The sequence below is a fragment of the Lissotriton helveticus genome, chromosome 8 (assembly GCF_964261635.1).
Source record: "Lissotriton helveticus chromosome 8, aLisHel1.1, whole genome shotgun sequence".
Classification (NCBI taxonomy): Eukaryota; Metazoa; Chordata; class Amphibia; order Caudata; family Salamandridae; genus Lissotriton; species Lissotriton helveticus.
The window spans coordinates 639,534,417-639,549,453 of NC_136069.1; positions in this window are offsets into that span (position 1 = coordinate 639,534,417).

A 15,037-nucleotide genomic window follows, 5' to 3' on the forward strand; every position below is an offset into this window, starting at 1 on the left:
CACTCTCAAGTCTCATACTGCACTCTCAAACTGCACTCTCAAAATGCACTCTCAACTCTCATACTGCACTCTCAAACTACACTCTCAAACTGCACTCTCAAACTGCACTCTCAAACTGCACTCTCAAACTGCACTCTCAAACTGCACTCTCCACTCTCAAACTGCACTCTGCACTCTCAAACTGCACTCTCAAACTGCACTCTCAAACTGCAATCTGCACTCTGCACTCTCATTCTGCACTCTCAAACTGCACTATCAATCTGCACTCTCAATCTGCACTCTCAAGTCTCATACTGCACTCTCAAACTGCACTCTCAAACTGCACTCTCAAACTGCACTCTCAATCTGCACTCTCAAACTGCACTCTCAAACTGCACTCTCAATATGCACTCTCCACTCTCAAACTGCACTCTGCTCTCTCAAACTGCACTCTCAAACTGCACTCTCAATCTGCACTCTCAACTCTCAAACTGCACTCTCAAACTACACTCTCAAACTACACTCTCAAACTGCACTCTCACACTGCACTCTCAATCTGCACTCTCAAACTGCACTCTCCACTCTCAATCTGCACTCTGCACTCTCAAACTGCACTCTGATTCTGCACTCTGATTCTGCACTCTGCACTGCCCGTAGTCCCATCACACGCAGGCGGCTATGCCCGAAAACAAATGGAAGCGCACTGGCTGGTAAAACAGTCCTGAGGGTTAATGCTCCTGCTGCTGAGGTATGGGTGTAGCCTGCAGGTCTCAGGGAAGAATCCAATGGACAAACCTAGGTGAGCGACTGTACATTCTCTAAGCTCCGTGTTTAATTTGCAGATCACACCCTCGTATCCGGGTAAGATAGCTCAGTTGGTTAATGTTGCTGCAATCTTTGTATATTCACGAGGCAACAGGGTTGAACGTGTACAAGTTAAAGATCCATGCGAATGGGGCCTCTTATTAGTAACGTGTCGGGCTGTAAAGGATGCCATTGGTTCTCGACGGAGGTCACAGAGGGTGAATGTACCAGTGACCGCGATCTACGACATTAAAGGTGAAGCCCCTCAGGCTCGGTCTCATGACTGGAACAGAGACGCCCCCTTTCGATTCCCCATTCGTCTCAGACAGCTGGCCCTACGCCCCCGCCCCCATAACAAGCGCCTCTGTTGTGGTGCGGTGCCCCCGATAGCGTCTGGGATCAGCATTGTCAAGCGCTGCAGCCACAAACACAAAACGGGGGAGAGACGATCATACAATCTGTTTATTGCTGGCATCAGTGGAGTGGGGAGTCCCCCGAGGTGGTTTGGGGGGGGGCTTTGATGGTCTGTGCTGTAAACAAGGCATTGCCTTTACAAACTACAGCCATATATTATTACCCCAAACATGTGACACCAAGCGAGTTTACGGGGCCAACATTTCAGAAAGAGCGGGCGCTTTGAAGCAGGCGCTTTCCATTGGAGCACTACTGTGAGGCTTCTGGCCGGCCGCGCGGTCAGTCTTGGAGATGCCAGAGACCATTAACGAGCCTCTCCCAGCCAAGTGGGCTTCCGGTACCCATGTCAACATAATAGGAGGATTAAGTGTTAGGGTGGTAAGATGACTTGGGGTGCCTTGGGTTTGAGTTAGAGCAGGCGGCCTCCATCTTCCATTCCATTCTGGTCAATGCCGATAATCACGGAGTCCGAATTGGTAGGGAATTCCAAATAGTATTTATATCGATGCAAATCTAAACCCCAGGGCACCAGACACCATATAAAAACAAGTAAACATTAGTCTTGCACAAGCAGGATTTTTTATAACAACGAACCTACATCCATGTTTTTCAACACACTCACCCATGGAATAGTAAACAACTGCATTTCCTTTATGGGTCCAGCAAAACGCAGTTTATTACAAGTTCAGCAACCTCGTTTAACAGGATATTTTAGGCAACCCCCCCCCAGTTGTCCTGTTTCGCCGATACAGATGAGGGAGGGGGCCTGTCTCAGCGCCGGATGAGTGGGGCTAATGAAGCCCTTTCCCGGCCTGGCATGGAGCAGCTGCGCGCTGAGCGCTGCTGAATGGTGAACGCGCCCGGCCATCTGGATTCACTTACGGAGGCATCCTGACAGCTCCTAATTATAATTAATGTACTTCTTTGCGCGAGCACGAACGAAAAATGCCCAACATGGCGGATGAAAACTACATTTACCCTATCACTTCAAGCCTATTAAAACGACAACACAACGAAGACGAATCACTGGCCAGATGACAGAACACACTAAGGAATGTGTGGAATTTGTCTCGCCAAAGCCCTAGGAGATACTTTTTTTTTCTCTTCTTTAACATTAGGATCTCGAAACTCCTCCCACTTACGTGGGCGGAGGCCTCGCCCTAAAAATGAAAAAATAGGTTTTCATTTTTATTTTTGAATTGCATCCTGTTTTCTTTTAAGGAAAACGGGTTGCATTACAAAAAAAAATTACTTTATTAAAAAAGCAATCACAGACATGGTAGCCATTCACAATGGGTCGCAAATTGCTACCTTCCTCATAAATATTGATGAGGCAGGTCCATTTGTGAGGCACTGCTATTCACTAACAGTGTCAAACACACTGTTGTAGAGTTTGCGATTACCTAATAGCGAATTGCAAAAATTTGTTATTAGGAAATGGCAACCACGCAATTTCGAACACATGGCTCTTGGTGAGATAATGAAGAAATTCACATATGAAGTTGCAGCATTTCTAAAGAGAATGAATGGGTGCTGTGCAGAATGTTTTCTGTTCGTTATACCGATGTTTCAATTTCATCATAAATCATTGCTAGAAAATTAAGAACCCTGATGTATTAGAAGGTTAGAAATGTAGTTTATACATGGAAAGTAGGCTTGAATGGGAGAATGATCCGTATGAAACTTAGAAATGGTACAACTTAGTTGCAAACTTAGACACTGCTGTTTGTGGACAATTGTATTCCTATGAGAAGGCAGGGAGTGAACGTGTTCCCAGAAGAGCATCAAAAGATGATTGACTGGCTGAAGAAAGAAGAAACCACAAACTGCAACATTGATAAAATGTGTTTGTTTATAAAAGTGAGTGTTCTTAGAGTAGGTTACCACTTACCCAGATTTACTTCCACTTGCCATATTCCTTTTGCCAATATTCCACGCTGCTCTGAGTCTCTACTGAGTTCTGCTTTGATTGTTTTTTGATTTATTGAACTGGTTTTATATGCCAAAGATTTATGCTTAAACTCTCACTATCTCTTGAACTGGAACTCTTTATGGGTTCTGATTGATTTCTTTTTCTCTCCCCATTTCTAGAATAGCAATTCTTTCATTTTTGGAACATGCTGAATGCATTTTATTGTTATTTATTGATTGTTAATTGATTGATTATTGACTTCTAGCAAGATCCTATTGACTAAAATTAATGAATTTAATTTGTGGCCTTAATAAAGACGATTTAGTAAAGATTTATAATAAAAAACCTTTAACTCATACCTAACTCTCATTATTGATTGAAAATAGATTAGAAATTGTGATTATAATTATGTTATGTACAGTGCCTGTTCTTCTCTCAAACAACGGCAAAGAATTGCCTCAGTGAAAGCGGGAATTAGCCCGGATGATGGTAAATTGAGATTTTAATTGAAAGTGATTCTACTCCAGAAGGATCTTCCCAAAAGGGGAGTAGTTTAGGATATACAGCCAGATTCATCATTGAAAATGGGCTTGCAAAGGGCCATATTCTGAGAATCTGGCCCTTTGCGAGCGCAATTTTTGCATTTGGGATTCATCATCCCAAATGCAAAAATCGCTAATTGCGAAATCGCTAAATTGCGAGGAATTGCATTTACGGAATCTCTATTTGATATTCCTTCAATGCAATTCATTAACCATTTTTAAATTGCGAATTCGCTATTTTTGGCCGCTATTTACCGCGAAGTCTGACTTCGTGGTAAATAGCAAAAACTTAGAAAAATGCACTTTAGTGCATTTTTCTAAGTTGGATGTTACACACACACATGTCCTTTGGACATGTGTGTGCGCAACATCAGTCTACATTGACATTTCAGGGGTGCTACAGGGTGTCCTTTGGACACCCCTGGCACCCTTGAAATCGCAATTTTGCTAATCGCAAATAAGGAAGCTGTAGAAATCGCAAATAATATTGCGATTTCTACATGAATCCTGTTTTGCGAGTCCTTAATAGCGATTCCTTAATAATCGCTATTAGGGACTCACAAATCGGGACAATGATGAATCTGGGGGATAGTTGAATGCATTCTGGTAGGATTCTAAAGTATTGGAACCAGACAAGAGAATGACTGACTAAAAGTTTTAGGTTTTCCTAGTTTTGTGATTTAGAGGAGAATTCAATTATGCCTCTCATAATTATTTGACCTCTAGTAGCTCCAAGTTTATCTTTCAGATAAGAAGATGAGCCAATGTTCAGTGCTTTACAATGCTATTTTAAAGGTAATTCTACTCTTAAAGGGGAAGCCAATGGTGTAGACATGGGCTGAATATTTTGCTCTTGTAATGAGTTTAGTTGCTGAATGAAGGATGGCTTTAAGTAGAGCAAGCAGCCAGTAAGCACTGCCAATGTTGTTGTCTTTTGAATGTCAGCACTAATGCTTGACCTTCTGTCCTTAAGTTTAAAGAAGAGTTGGGGTGTTTTAGTTTCTTTGGTAAATGCAGTTGATAGGATGCAGTTTTTTGAAAATGTTGAAATATGGTGCATCATAGTTAGGTTTTGATCAATGATGAAACCTAAGGATTTGCTTAGACAACTAGAGAGGGAGATTGCTCTAGTTGGGTAGTATTTCAAACTATTTTGTATCAGAGATGGCAAGTTCTCTCACAATATGAGAAGGAATTCTGTCTTATTATGCTGCTGTTTCAGGAAGAAGTAATACATTATTGAGGAAGCTTAGTATAGTTGAGATGGTAGATGGTGTTGACGCTTTAAGGTATAATTGTGTATCATTACTGTATTGATGAATTCTAATGTCATTATATCATAGCATAGTGTTTAGTCTCTCCATGTAGAGAAAAAACAGGTGCAGCAATTCTAATGACCATGGGGTACACCAAAGTTATGAGATATTGTTTTTAATTAATGAGCCCATTCTTCCAAATTAGGATCTTGAATTCTGAAAGAAAAAAAACCAGTTTAAGTATTGCCTCCTTTCTCTGCCAATTCTTGTTTAGAGGATATGGACAGAGTCTTTTTATCAATTGTGTCAAACACAGCAGACAGATCAAGTAATTCAACAAGGCAGGCATCTCCTTCATTAACAGTTATAAATATATAATTAAGTACCTAAAATGTTGCTGTTTCTGCTCTTTCTTTGGTCTGGAATTAGACTGAAAGGCATCAAAATAAAGTTGTTTGGAGCTGCGGTTAAGAAGTTGAGTAGTATTTTGCCACACCCCAAATAATTTCCACTAGGTAGGGACATTTGATGATTGGTCTAAGATTCTGAAATTTTCTGGAATCTAGCTTTGTGAATTTTAATGAGGCGTCTATCCCTTCTTCTACTAAGAAGCTGATGATTAATAGAATTACAGTGTTTGTGTCTTGAAATTAGTGGATTACTATTTTGCTTTAGTTAAGACTTGTAGGGAAAAATTGCTTAGGCTGGGTCACCTGGCTTCCAGTAAAAACTCGTGGGGGTCCCTATGTTCCAGTAATGATTCAGTTGGGGCCCGCAGAAGTAAAAAGGTTAAGAACCGCTGCTCTATACATTTTAAATGCTAGTAAGAAGCAAATGATGAATCCTGGTATTAGGCTACACATGAAACAAAACTCTATCTCTTTATGTTTATTGATGATACTAATAATGTGAATGTCTTCTCTGATAACATTTTCTCACTTCTCACAGCTTAACTTTAAAAGTTTCGACCACAAAATAAATGTACAGCTGTGTTTTTTCAAACTGTGTTTCAAAGGTGGATACATAGGTCATTCAATTAAATGCATTTCAACATAATGTTGTTCTTTTTTTTAGATAATTGAAAAATTAGGTGTTTGATTTGTGCTCCATATATCATATGTTGGATTTAGTTCTAAAGGCCTCATGTCTTTTGTATTACTCACAAACCCTTGTGTACAGACGTACAGTATACTTGTCTCGATTGTCTTCACCTCATGAATATACTGCATTGCCTTTCTTTCTTAAGGGAACAGGTTTCCTGTTCAGATATTTTGGCAGAATTCTCCATATGGATTTAGTAGCTCACGGGAAAGTGAAACCCATCTATCTTTTTTATTTTACCCTGCATCATTTTAAAATCTTTTTAGAAGCTTGCCTGAGTCTACCTACAGCTGCTCATTGATTTGCCTAAAATCAAAACATATGAAAGGAAATGTATTGTGTCCCTGTAAAGTAAGTAAAACAGCAGTGTCATTTGCAAATTTATACACATATGCTTTAGGTATTCTCTGTATGCAGTACTTATAAGGTGCCCAGAGTAAATCTAAATAATTTCCCCTGCTGATGTTACTATGGGATACTATGTTGAAAACCTGGTCAAACTTAGGAAGGTTTGGATGCCCACAGAGGCTGTTTGGAAGGGAAGTGATTTAGGGGCTGGATGGTCTGAGGGGTCTACAGACCAACTAGCCCAGAAAGTGGTCCTATGAATACAGAATACAATTTCCAACATGTGTTGCAGATAGAAGATGATTGTTGGTGCTGTGGCAGACACTCAGGGACTTATTTACAAGCCCCGTGTGCCGCTGGAGCGTCACTTGTTTTAATGCTGTGGCAGCGCAGAGTGCTGACCCATATCTGCGAGGCCACGCAAAACCATCCTGCGAGGCTTTTCAAGGCCTTGTAGATATGGTGTAGGACAATACAGCGCAAGTCGCAGCGTTGCCTCACACAGCCTAAGGGAGGCATTCCTTGGGCTTTTGTGATGAGTTTTTCCACGCAGCACCTCTAGGTTTTAACACATTCTCAGATTTACAACATAGAGGAAATATGGGAATGCGTCAAAACCGTGCGCCTCCCCAGTGGTGGCATAACAAGGAGAAACAACTTTATTTCTCATTGTTTATTCCTTTTTCCATGTGTGCTGCATAGAAAGTGGAAAACGTCTCTATTGATTGTTCTTGTGCAGGAAGGTGTCCCTTCCTGCAGAAAAACACCTTTGCAACATGATGCAAGGGTGCCTGCTCTGGGGCAAGGAAGCTATTCATGCGCCAGATAGGTGAAAGAGGACAGGAATGCACTTATCTAATAAGTATGGCACATTATTGTTCTTTTCTTCTGATGCAGGGCAGAACTCCAAAGTGACTTGAAGCACTGCCCTGCATCAAAAACTAGTAAATGAGGCCCTAACTGCCTTATTTATTGGTCACTTTTGCACCATGTAAGGTGGTACATGCGTGACATAGGGCTATCATAAAGATTTATGAAACCAAGCAAAGCCACCTTGCGTGGCTTTGAGTGGCCTCAGAAATCATGAGTAAGATGATGCAGCGCACATCACTGCATCACCTTACTCTGCACCCAGGAGGCATTTCATGGGCATAGTGGTGGGTTTTCCCACACAACAACCAGTGAACTTGACGCTGCCCCAGATTTACAAAGTGATGTCAACCTGGGGAGGCATCAAATCTGTACGCCTCCCAAGGTGAGACATAATGAAGAGAAATATGTTAATTCCTCCTCATTTTTTCCGCTTTCCATGTGTGCTGCATTCTGCACCCTCATAGTATTGTTTTTGTGCAGGAACCCTCATAGTATTGTTTTTGAGCAGGAAGGTGCCCCTTGCTGCACAAAAATCAATCCTGTCGGCACCCTTGCACTATGGTGCAAGGGTACCTATGTTGACAATACACTGCGAAAACGGCGCCAGCGCAGGCAGAAAGTACGGGAATGCACCGTATTGCTTAAATGCAGTGCATTCCTGCCCTTTCACTTTGGCGTAGGGCAGTGCATCAGGGTACCTTGTTGTGCTGCTCCATACCAAAGTGCCATTAATGAGGCTCTAAAGGTATTGATATATCTTGTAAGTTTCTCTTCAGAGCTATCTTGTAGCTTTTTAGCATTTATATTTTGAAAATTGCTCTCAATAACAATTCAATGCCCATTAAAAAAATATTTTGTCCCGAAACCATTCTGGTGAGGATGAACTTTTCCTCAATGCAAGATGAAGTTATTTTTTCCAAGGCTACTTGTAGCTATCAATGCATTAGAAACTTTATTGAAGAAACTTAAAATAGAAGAAGATACAAACAATATTGTTTATGAAGTAAGCAATAACAGAGCTGTTACTGCTTCAAAACCATTCTGGTGAGGGGGTACGCTCCCTCAATGCAAGAAGTTATGTTTTCCTGGACGTCTTGTAGCTTTCAGTGCAGATCTGCTCATTAGAAATATTTTTGAATAGAAGATGATACAAACCATTTTGTTTTTTAACAATGCAGTAACAGAGCTGCCACTGCAATGACTCTGTGACATAGAAAAAACATTATACTACCCAAAAACAATAGCCAAACCTTAGAGTTTGATAGAACAGTGAATTTGCCAAAACATGGCAGATGCACATTTATGCCAAATTGCAGCCCACCCACCTCAATTAAAGGTGGGAACCACTAGATTTCTGCTGTGGTTGGTTCAGCAGGATCCCCTGGTGGAAACCCTTGACCTGATGACCTGTCTTTCACTGTGTTGTGTAAAATAAACTCATTGTAGAATCTTACTCTGGAGTGCTGCGTCAATTGTGTGTGAAATATATATAGACTGACGAAGGCTCCTTGAAAGCCGAAACGTGTATATTTGCCTCTGGGATTGAGGGCAACCTTGCTGAATTTTTGAATTTGAACTTCAAGTCCATGCCTTCTGCCATGAAACATTTGTGGGGGTTGGATTTGTGTTGTATATAGATATATATATATATATATATATTCACTGAAAAAAACATAGGTTTCAGGCCTTATATAGTTCGGAATTAGCATTTAAAAAACCTTGCAAATTCACTTAAAAAACCATAGGTTTCAGGCCTTATATAGTTAGGAATTAGCATTTTAAAAACCTTGCAAATTCACTTAAAAAACCACAGGTTTCAGGCCTTATATAGTTAGGAATTAGCATTTAAAAAACCATTGAAATTACTCCTATATAGTTAGTAGTACTAACTATATTTCGCGCACCCGCAATCCACTGCTGACGATGTCACAGATTACATCATTCATGACATGGTCAGTGACATCACTGATGACATCACTGATGACATCTCAAATGACATCACTGATGACATCACTGATGACATCTCATTTGACATCACTGATGACATCATCCAGTGACTTTGTGTTTCTGTAAAGTTTAAATATGTTTTACATATTGAAGAATGAGTGGATGTATAAGTGTCTGGATGAAGGATTTAGTAGGTGTGTGACTGACTGTATGAGTGAGTGATTAAATGTGTCTTACTAAATGCATGGGTTAGTGACTAAACAGTCTGAATGTGTGCATCAGTATGTCTGTTGTTGTGTAAGCTGCAGCATGTGTTGATCAGTAGCTATATGAGTGGCTATATGGGTTATTGATTGTTTGCCCAAGTATTTGAATGGGAGACTGAGTGTGTGTGTGGGTGGCTGGGAGATGTGTGACTCTGTGCATAGATGTGTGAGCAGTTGATTAACTAGGTGTATGAGTTCAAGAGTGCATGTAGAAACAGCTATATGGGCGGTTGACTGTGTGCATGGGTGTGTTGGTGAGTGAATGGATATCTCAGTGCTACATGTCCAAGTAAGTACATATGTAAAACACAGTGCATGTGAGAGTTGGCATATATAAATGACTATACATGAGAGCCAGTGAATGTGCGAGTGGCTGTATGGATCATTGTGTACTTGTATCAGTGATTGTATAAGAGAGTAAGTATGTGTTAGTATATGTTTGAATAAGTAAGGTGTTGTGTGTATAACTGTATAGTTGAGGAAATGGAAGTGTGATTGATTCTTTGCATGACTGACTAGGTGTGTGAGTAACTCCATGGATGAGTGGCAGTGTGTGAATGTCTGTATAGGTGTATGAGTGCATATGATAGTGTTGTATTGATGAGTGACTGTATGTATGAGTGATTCTATGGGTGAATGAGTGGATGTGTGTGTAGACCTAGGAATCAGTGAGTGCGTATGTAGTAACTGGTATTGGTGTGTCAATGGTTTCAAGAATGGTAGTCTGTATTTAACACTGGGTGTATCAAAGGTTATATTAGAGTGTGAGGAGGTGCATCGTATTATCACATGAATGATATCATCAGTGATGTGATCAGTGATGTCAAATGAGATGTCATCAGTGATGTCATTTGAGATGTCATCAGTGATGTTATCAGTGATATCACTGACCATGTCATGAATGATGTAATGTGTGAAATCATCAGCAGTGGTTTTTTAAATGCTAATTCCTAACTATATAAGGCCTGAAACCTATGTTTTTTTAAAGTGAATTTGCAAGGTTTTTTAAATGCTAATTCTTAACTATATAAGGCCTGAAACCTATGTTTTTTTCAGTGAATTTGCAAGGTTTTTAAAATGCGAATTCCTAACTATATCAAGCGTGAAACCTATTTTTTTTAAATAAATTTCAAAGGTTTTGTAAATGCTAATTCTATTAGCGGATAACGTTTATATATGTTATTATCCGTCTGGGACCACCTGAGCAGCCATCTTGTTTCTCAGGAGAAGTGAGGCACAAAAGAGCACAAAACAAGAGTGGAAAACGCGAAAAGGGGGCAGGATTCCCGGTAGAGCATCTGCCAATTGAAGGTGCTGGTTGACGTACAGTGACCGCAAGTGATAAACGAGGACATATATTGAAGTCCGGTACACTGGTGGCTACAGGTATGCCAGAGAGTGGCTACCACCAGGTTTGAGTGCTGGGAAATAACAGCAGTGTGTGGCACAAAACCCCCAGCCCTGAAGAAGTTGCCGACCAAGTAAGACAGGCAACAAAACATGTTGGCTTCTTATAGGTTAAAACGAAGCTCAACAGGAGTGTGTAGGTTTTAATAGGAGTAGATACCCAGCAACGAATAAAGAGTATCATTGAGCTAGAGGTATCCAACTCATTTTTAGCAGGGTAGAGCATTGAATAGCGGTTCTCTTACCCCGGGGGGGGGGGGGGTGGATGAATATAGATGTAAGTAGTTAGGATCACATTTGAGTTCTTATGTACCACTTACACTTTTTCACTATATTTTCGTTCAAGGATGGAAGGAGCCAATGATGATAAGTGGAACAAACTGACGAGTACCAGTCAGTAGTTCCTTGGTGGTTGCTCCCGTGTGGTTCGTTCCTTCCTCACACATATTTTTTCCATAACACCAAGTGCAGTGTTTGGGAGGTAGTAACATATGCAGAGACAAACACACAAGAGTTTTTTAAATAGATAGAATTGAGGCACACCCTGTCTAGGAAAGTAACATGTGCTGCAGACTAAGTATATCTTCACACAGTAGTAGGCAGGTGATGTTAAAGTGAGCACCTCTGACAATCAGGACCATGATTTGCTCTTGCTCCAACAGCTCAAATGTTACTAAAATGCACCGAGAAGTGTTACAGCATGGTGGAAGGCCCTTTGCAAACCTACAATGGTCACCTGTTACTTACTGCTAAATGTGGGAGTTAAATTGGTACTAATGGTGTGCAAACCAATCTTGTTTCTTTCTGTGCCTCTCTGGCCTCTTTCTGCATTTCTCTTGCTTCTTTCTGCACATCTCTTCCATTTTCTGCACCTCCCTTCTTTCTGCACCTCTCTAGCTTCGTTCTGTACCCCTCTTGCTCTTTTCTTCTGTACCTCTCTTGCTTCTTTCTGCACCTCTGGTGCATATTTCTGCACTTCTCTTACCTCTTCCTGCACCCTCTTCCCTCTTTCTGTACCGATCTTGCCTCTTTCTGCACCTCTCTTCCCTCTTTCTGTACTTCTCTTGCCTCTTTCTGCACCTCACTTGTTTCTTTCTACACGTCCCTTGCTTTTTTCTGCCCCTCTCTTGCTTCATTGTGCACCCTTTTGCCTCTTTCTTTTTTCTTTTTATTAAATTTTATAGCCACAAACATAAACACATCATATCGAGAAGAAAAGAAAATTCAGAAATAAACTATCAATAATCATTTGCAGAGCCCATGGGAACATTCAAACAGCCATATTGTAAATATATCCAATTTCAAGCACCAAAATAATAATTTAAAAAACAACAGTTGATTAAATATGGAGAATAATTTTAAAAAATACATTAAATCCTTAATCCCGTTGAAGACTAGACCATATCCTTTTGAATTTTAACCAAGATCGAGGGCCTCTAACTTTAACTAATGCGATCTCCAATTCATAAATCTCCCTTAGCAAGACCCCAAATTCATTAATGCTTGGACTTGTACTTTGAATCCAAGAGTGGGCAATACACAGATGGGCACAGGCCGAAATAATAGAAGCAAGGGATTTCAGAAGACAGCCCAGCTCTGAAAATGTTCCCAGTAACAACTCTTTCCCGGAAACCGGGTTGTCATAGCCAACCCAAGTTACAAGAGCAAGGGTTATATTAGACCAAAATTCCTTCAACATGGACATGTAATAAAGATATGGTTTAGATCTGCAGCATATTCTTGACATTTCAGGCACCATGATTTAGTGCCAATTGGATTGTTAACCCATTTAGAGATTCGCTCTGGAGTTTAGTAAAGTATAAATATAGTTCTATATTGCTGAAGTATCAAATTGACGGATGTTACAGCTGAATCCATAGTTTGCTGGGATTTCTGTATCTCTTCTTTGGTTATATTACAGTTGAAAATCCGGCTAAACTTAGCCGCTATTTGTAAGCCATCATCACTAACCACTTCTATAAGTTTCTGATAAGTTTTGCCTATAATTCCTTGTCCAGTAGTACCAAAAAATTCAGACAATATCTCGAAAGGGCTATTCAGCTCTTATAATCCTTGACCGCAAATAAAATAATCCCTGACTTGTAAGTATTTATAAAAATGAATTTGTAACAAACCAAAATCTTCTTTTAAAGATGAAAAAGATCGGAATCCCTGCCCATCATATAAATCATATAAATGACCCAACTGCGTCACAACCTTTCATTGCCATTCCTTCCCAGCATGATCGTGGAATATATTAGGCAGCAAGGGATGCCCCCCCTAATGCAGTATATACATGTAAGTCAGGTAATACGTATGCCGTACAAATGTCACGTCATATATTACTAATATCCCTGACTATCTTAAATCATACCCACTTGTAGTAGTTAGGGTCAGATGTTTTGTACAATAGAAACCCAGTACTGAGTCCACAAGCCAATTGGTATGAAAGCCAGCTATCATTAATTTCAGGTCCTCTAAGTAAACTCTGTATTCGCCCAGTAAATGCATCCCAGAAATACAATTTAAAATCTGGAAATTTGAAGCCACCTTGCTTATACGATAATTTTATATATCGGACAGCTCTCCTGGCATGCCGGTATCCCCAGATAAAGCTGCAGACAACACTATCAAGACGTTTAAAGAAGGTCAGTGGTACCTTCAATGGGATTGTACGAAAAAACTACAAGGAGGACGTTCATTTTAACAATGTTACATCTCCCATATATACTCAGAGGCTGCCGGTGCTAACATCGCAATTTTGCCACCACTTTCGTCAACAGTGGTTCATAATTTAATGCAATGATATCGTTGACTTGGCTACTGAGACAAACACCCAGATTTATTGCCGTCCAAGTAATCCCTAGGGCTACTGGAGGCCTTTCAAGTTGAAAATTCAATATTGTCTTTGTCTTATTTAGATTTAATTTATAGCCAGAGAAAGAACCGAATCGCTGTGCTTCATGGGTTATCTCAGCCAGAGCATTAACTGACTTAGTCAAAAACAGCGATGTCATCTGTGTACGTGGTTAGTTTTAAATCCATCCCATTTAAAGTAACTGGAAAAATATCAGAATTAGACAGTAAATGCTTAATAAAAGGCTCACTATAAATAGCAAACAGTAAAGGGGATAGCGGACAATCCTGCGGCGTACCCCTTTGAACAAAAAAAAAGATGAGGAATGAACTTTAAGTTTCATTGCAGCTGTTGGACTCCTATACAGCTTCTGTACTGCCGAGATAAACCTCTGAACGAGACCTATTGAAGACATTGTTTCCCATAAAGCTCACCAAGTCACTCGGTCAAAGGCATTCTCGGCGTCCAACATCAACATCCCCAACTGCTGACCCAATTGATCCGAGACATCAAATACAGCGATCGCCGTATTGATGTGAACAGCAGTATCTCTTCCGAGGACAAAACCGTGTTTGCTGCTCCGAGACGAATAAATGTATAACCTATCGTGAAGCAAGAATTCTGGAAAAAAGGTTAGCGTCAGCATTAGTCAATGCTATAGGCCGGTAAGAGCTCATATCATCTATAGGTTTCTCCTTTTTAGGGAAAACAACAATATTAGTTGCATTCCAAGAAGAGGGAACTTCTTCTCCTTGCATTACATAACTCAAGGAAGATGGGGATCAGTATGATTTTAAAATTCGTAAGAAATCCGAGTGGAATCTTATCCTCGCCGACTGCCTTGCCTACAGGCCAAGCATTAATTGTTTCTTCAACTTCCCTCAGACCAACATCATTTTGAAGCGGCTCAGAGAGCAAAGATTCCAGAACTGGTAATTTTGGGGCATACTGCCACAAAATGAATTTTCCAAAATAGTATTATTAGCAAATATCATATCGATCCTTGAATAATGTTTATGTGGTGATGAATAAAAAGTATAACCTAGTACATTTGGAAATAACCTCCTTCAAGAATCTTCCAACTGATGCAAGTAGAGAAGTTCTGAGATAGCAGCCCTGGTTTTACACATTCTAGCACGGGCAGTAATATCAGTAGCATCAATCTTTCTATCAAGAATACAATTAAAATCTCCCATCACAATAATTTCGCTGGGTCACTCCAGCAACTCACAACTCAAATGAGATATAATATCCAGACAATCAATATTCGAGCCATATACCATACATATTGTAACCTTCCGCCAATAGATCATCATTTGGGAGATTGCCCA